We start from the raw sequence: 6,618 nt of genomic DNA on the forward strand, positions 1-6,618 counted from the left end.
ACAGGCGCCACATGTCACGAAAAACAGGATGTAAAGATCAAAAGGAAAAATTGTAAACACTTACGCAACCCGTAAGGTGAAACACAGCGACACCTGAGGTGTGATCGTTGGAGCCGCTAAGGTGTCATTTTGGAGCAGATGGACTGAATGAACGGTAAAGGTGCGAGCGCACGCAGGCGTTTCTTATTAAACCGATGATACTCTAAAAAAAAAAAAAAAAAGTATGTGCGTCTACTTTCACGCACAACACTCGGAGAACCAATCAGAGCAACTTAGGGAGGTAGCTCAGCGAATGACGATGCAGAAACATATGTTTAGAACAAAAACACAGACAGAGTTGTGACATTAAGCAATGCAAGCGTGACGTTTTGCATTGCTTTCTTCTTACTGTCTTATTTCTGTGATATGCGTAGTCTTTCCACCAAAATTTCAGCCGATGTTTGGCGAAACACCCGGTATATGTATAACAGCGTTGCAGGCATTTAAAATTTGTTTTTCTACTTATTTGTCTTTTCGAGAAACAGTTGAAGGATGCACAATCAGAAGTATACCAGGAAAGTACAGTATAAAAAGCAAAGCGTATACGCTTGTTCGGATTTCTCGGCTCGGATCACCCATGAGGCAAGAGCACGGTCGTGTAACATTCACCCCACTTGCTGCCGTAATCTGCCATAGTTATAAAACTCCGAGATAAGCGCAGAAACTGTCGTAGCCACCTCTCTGCTGATTTATCGCGCATACGTGAGCTAACTGCACGCCTGCTTCAAAGCACAGATGATTTGTATACACTGATCAATCATTTGACATCGGGGCCCCTCACTCAACCGTAACAACAACCCGCAAGAAAAACACACAAAAAACACCGTACATCTGCGGAAGCTCGGGTGCACGTTGTTTGAAACCCATCAGTATACAAAGACAAAACCGAATCTTCAGTCACGCTTGAACTTAATTTTACTTCCCTTCACCCTGAAGTGGATCAGGGCGAACGCAGTACGAGTCCTTACATTCAATCCAACGTCCGGAAGACATCATGTGACCACTGATCTCGCAACTGCACGCATACGGATAGGTTAATAACGTTGAGCCACGTGGTATGTTCTCTGTCTTCTGATTAGCTCGTAGCATTCCGCCGTAGTTCATGTTATGAAGAAGCGAAGACTAGAAAACGTGCGCCAGCTCTCCGAGTAGAAGCCTTGACCTTTCGCCTGCCGATCATTCCTCTGGTAACAAGAGGAACGACTAGCAGAGAACTCGACTAGCGGGCTCCTCGGATGCTCGCCCGGCAACCTTGGAGTTATCGGAGCACGACCGCTCCCACTGTAAAGTAGTTTCCGCTGGGAAAACAATATACAAATACAAAGAAGAAGATGTTGAGGAGACCTAGTTGGGAATTCCTCCTCGTGTTTCACGCGGGAACTTCTTGCCAAGCCTGCACATATAATCGAAGTCGTGAACGCCGCTCACGGCCGCGATCGGCGGCATCAAGATCGGCGTGAGCTGTGAAGTGTCAGCGCGTGTCAGGGTCTTGCTCTTGTTTTCTCGCGGCGGTTTGAAATGACCCGCAAACGAACGCGAGAAGCTGTGAGAAAAGAAAGACATCGAGGCCTTAGTGAAAGTAATACTGAAGTGAATATTCATGCAGTTAACACTGATACTTTCCGAAGGCGTATTCGGAAGCACTTTTGTAATAAGTCCATGGGGCATTTGACACACGGACCGTGCAACGTACAACGTGCAACGCGTGACCGTGCAACGTATACTATGATCCACAAGGTGTCAAATGAGTTTCATGAATGACAAAAGCGCTGGCGACACCATGAATTACAATATTGGCAATTAAAAACAGCTCTGCCGGCAAGAACAAAATAGCGTGCCCTAAAAGCGGCGTCCCGGGACATTGTCGCCACATGACCGCGCGAAAATGGCGATTCTAATACGGATAACCAAATACGCTAGGCGCTAGAGACGTAGCGACGGAGAGCTGAAGCTCGGTCACCTAAACATTTCCCCTCCCCCCCCCCCCCCCTTTTCCCCCTCTCTATCACCATAGACTAGACGACATCGTTTGCAGTTGTGCATCAGCGCGGTTGTGAAGTGCATGTAAGCGCGCCAATGAGAGTGCCAGAATCGCTTACGGCCCGAATATCCATCGAGACAAGATCCAACGAGTCGAAAGATCCAATTGGTCACGTGACAGGCGAGACAGAATATCCATCGAGACGAAACGTCCAATTGAGACGGAATGTCCAACGAATCTTAATAGCCAACGGGACGAGACGGAAGATCCAACCAGGCCTTGATGTCCACCGTGCCTGAATGTCCATCGAGATGGAAGATTCAATCATTCAACTAGGCCTGAATGTCCATCGTGACAGAATACCCAACGAGACGGAAGATTCATCGAGGTCGGAATAACCATGAAGACGTAGAATGTTACTGTACTGTGCAGTGTGACATGCTAGAGCATAAAGTAACAAAGTTTGCAATTCGTAGTTGAGTATATATGATTCTAAGGAGACATTGCTTTCTTTTGAATAAACGAGCGGTGAGGAAAAGCATCCCTGAAATAAAGTGTACCTGGGAGATACTCGTAATTCATAGAGTTAACGAGAAGGACAATCCGGTGCGACACCTTTCGGAAAGGAGTGCGGTAGCGAAAGGAATGTAAGGATTACAACCGGTTGGGTTTTGAAAGGATTCCCGCGATCTACGAGCCACGTGGTCACAATTCAAAGCAGCAAGATTTAATCCAGAAAAGTGGGCACTATTGAAAACAAAAAGAAGCACATGCTGGAAACTTCTAGTAATTGTACGTTCTGCATAAAAATACTGAGAGGTCATCATAAGTTAGTCACAAAAAAACGTGGAATATTCAGGCTTCCTAGCACAAGGTGTGAAGCCTTGTAGCTTGTGGTCGGGGATTGAATTAGATCCATACGGTTCCTATTGGTGGACACTACGGCCGGAATAAAAATCAGTACGCATATGCTATTGGCGACGTGCGCGACCGGAAGCGTCGCTGTGGTCGGCCTTCCACGATTGGCCCAAAAGCTGACTATGACGTCGGAAAGGGTATACCATCGACGGAAATAAGAGGAATGAAAGAACTTTAATTTCGACGGTGTAGGGGCAGTGTTCCTTTGAGAGCGCAATGATTTCAGGCTTCAACCATGCTATTTACAAACACCATCGAACTTGTTGTTCGCAGGGTAATGACGTCACAAAGGGGAACCATAGGAGGGCGCCACCAAAACATCTCGCCGCTAATACTCGGCGTCAAAAATTCTGCGCGATGTACACCTTCACGTAAAAGCGTCTCGCGCTAGCATTCTCTAGCTGGCCACAGTTGGGAGCGCGCGCTGACTGGACTTGGATTTAGCACACGTGGACAGTGTCCTTTTTCAAGAGTGTAATAGGTGAGCGGCGTTTGGCAACTTCCGGTTCCTTACAAAATTTTGTTTCACTGTAGACAAACGACGACACTCAGCTGCAAGCCTCCAGGTTTTACCGCCAAATCCAGAAACCTCACTCAAACTACACTCAAACCGAAGGGCCCCTCCACTTCCTCGAGGAAGGCGCGAGGGCCGGCGCTGGCCAATGGCGAGGACGGATCCGCCGTCGCGATTGGCCAGCGCCGGCCCTCGCGCCTTCCTCGAGGAAGTGAAGGGGCCCTTCAGTTTGAGTGTAGTTTGAGTGAGGTTTCTGAATTCGGCGGTTAGTTTTCAGAACCATATATGCTTAGACTTGGCTTGCAGATCATCGTCGTCATTTGCTCACAGCTAAACAAAATTTTCTACTATGCGAGAACAATTTTCTGTAGCACTGAAGTCAAAGGTACGGATGCGCGAGATTAACGCCGGTTTAAGTTGTGCATGTGCACTCCTCTTTTTCACGGAAATATCTCAGAACGCAAAGCTACTTGCGTGAGCGTTTGGCTTCTACTTGACACTATGACACGGTCGAATGAGACGCAAAAAGTGGTAACTCCCTTTCACCGCAAGGTAAGTGCGAGCGTTGTAGAAGCTTATGAGTCGACGTACAAGCACGAGCATGTCGCCCCGAGTTGGCAGGGATACTGAAAACCCGGAAGTCACTTATAAGCTTCTGCTACGCTCGCACTCAAAATAAAGCGATCTTCGGGTTCTCATCGTCCCTGCAAGCGCACGAGCTCGTGCAGTTAAGTACCGTTCAAGGCACGTGTTCCTGGCAGCATGCTCGTGCTTGTAGCTTCGGCTTCTCTCACACATAGTCAAACAATGTAGAAAGCACTAGAGCCCCTAAATGAGCTACGCTTAGAGTATCGGCACTCTGTTCATCGATGTTGTTGTGGGCGTCGCCATCTTGGTGCTTAGTGCACGCAGAGCAGACCCAACTGCAGATCTTCAAAATTGAAAAGTGCGACTTCTTCAGCATTAGGTTCTCTGTTAGGAAACTCATGCAATATTTGAAGATTTTTTGTATAAAATATGGATTCCTACAGCAATAATTGTGTGACTCAATGTTTTCGACGATCACATTTTTATCACATTTTTCTAAAGACGTCTTATACGCATACCTCGTGCCAATAGACCGATCTCACCAGCTAATTTGAGTACGCCACCGCTGCCGACATGCATCGTGGGAGCTGTAGTCTTCCTGCACGCGCGACAACCCTGCTGGAGGTCTGCGCGAGCAGAGCACGAGGCGGCATGAGCTATCTCGTGAACTGGCGTCTGCCTCCTACGAACTGGCGGCGTCACGCATGCGTGGAACGCTTGGTGAGATCGGTCTATTCGTACCGATTATTTAGCGGTGTAATATTTTGCCCGAGTAATAAAATGTTTTCTACACTCGTTGCTATGTGCAGCTTTCCTATTAGCTAACAAGACACTCGCATGTGACTAAAAACGCGTTACGACGGTCGAACCACGCGCGTTGCCTTTGCTTCGGTGCGCGCCCCCGATGGCCTTCCTTTGCGACGTCAGGAGGAGAGCGCTACAGCCTTATTTCTAGGAGGTGTTGCGTTCAACTTCACACACCTGCCACCTACGACCGAGTAGGACGGAGAGAGACAAGTCCGGTTTTTAGTCCTGCGACGTCTTAGGACATCAAACCCCTATGCCCAACGCGTTTCTAATGCAGAAGAACACCGATATCTGCCGCGCTGGACGAGGCCACAATTGCTTCCCTAGAAGAAATGATGAAAGAAGCACCGACCGAGCAGTCTGCTAAGATGGGTGGTATCCTAAAAGCCATGGAATTTGGAAACACGAGCCTTCTGTTGGAAATTGCTTTGAGGGTGTGCTCAGTGCTTGAGGACCTAAGAACATACCGACAAAGACGTTCGTCGACAGTTCAGGGAATGCTCCAGGCGGTGGAGTCTGCCAAGCGCGAGTTGCGCCGTCCGCGGTCTGAAGAAATGTTCGATGAACTGTTTGAACAGGTCGCCAAAGCTCCTGAGGATGGCAGAGTACATACAGTGGAACCACAGAGATCCAGACGGCGCCCCGCCAGGTACGAGAAAGGGAGCACCATGCAGTGACCATTCCAGTTGAAGCGAGAGCCTATTTTGGGCGTGTATTTTTTTAAATAGTTGATGCAGGGCACTCTCTGGCATTGAAAGACGCTTTAATCCCTATTCGGAAAAAATCGTGACATACAAGGCGCTGGAAAGTATTCTTTTGAACACGCAATCAGAAGCAGATGTGGACGTAATCCGACGATACAAAGATATTGATTCCAATAAAGTCATGTCTCACGTGCGCCTGTCACAGGAAGAGCACTTCGATCTAAGATCTATCGACGATGTGGCAGCGGCAATTCGGAACATGCACGAGTCGACATACCAGTACTTCAAAGATGTAGAGTGTCCTCAGGGTGTGATGCCAGTCTCCTCCTGTGAGGCGGAACGATCGTTCAGTGCCCTGGGAAGGTTAAAGACATGGCTGCGGAACGCCTAAGCTGCATAGCACTGGCACGTGTTCACCAAGACGTTGTAGACCCAGAGTTGATGCAGCTGATGGGCAGTTTTGTCAGCGCATGCAAGAACCGCGCTCTCGTTTTTGAACCCTCTCTAAGGTTTTCAACCGGGAAACTTAGGGACCTATTACGAATCCATATTTCAGAGTCCTGGGTTGCCATTACGCGAGTTACTCGCAAGCAATAATAACTAGAAATTTTTTGGTTCATGCACTGCTGTTTTGGGATGATTGTGTTTTGTTTTGTATACATTTTTATTTTGGAGTGAAATCCTGTCACTCCTCTTGTTTTGTTTTGCTACCGTTGCTGCCAAAAAAATGGCAAGGCCCTGTCAGGCGCTTCTGCCTTTAGCCATGTCATTTCTGCACAGTTCTGTCTCAAATGAAGGCATAAAAGAACAAAATTTAGCAAACAAGTTTCTTTTCTTACTGTTTTCTTACGTTTGTCTAGTTTCTGACCTGTAGATCTCATCGGGTCTTTTTATATATGTATAATTTAAGTTCGGAACGTTGTTCGAGCAGATTAATTTATAGTGCGCTGTAAATCGTTAACACTATTATAACGCTAGATATGAACATGTGTGCAAGTTTTTTTTTTCTTTTTTGTTTTAGTGCACAGTTTTGATGTGTGTCTAAAATAAAATTAATTATTTCAAAA

Source organism: Ixodes scapularis, unplaced genomic scaffold (genome assembly GCF_016920785.2).
Source record: "Ixodes scapularis isolate PalLabHiFi unplaced genomic scaffold, ASM1692078v2 PGA_scaffold3__209_contigs__length_174095766, whole genome shotgun sequence".
Lineage (NCBI taxonomy): Eukaryota > Metazoa > Arthropoda > Arachnida > Ixodida > Ixodidae > Ixodes > Ixodes scapularis.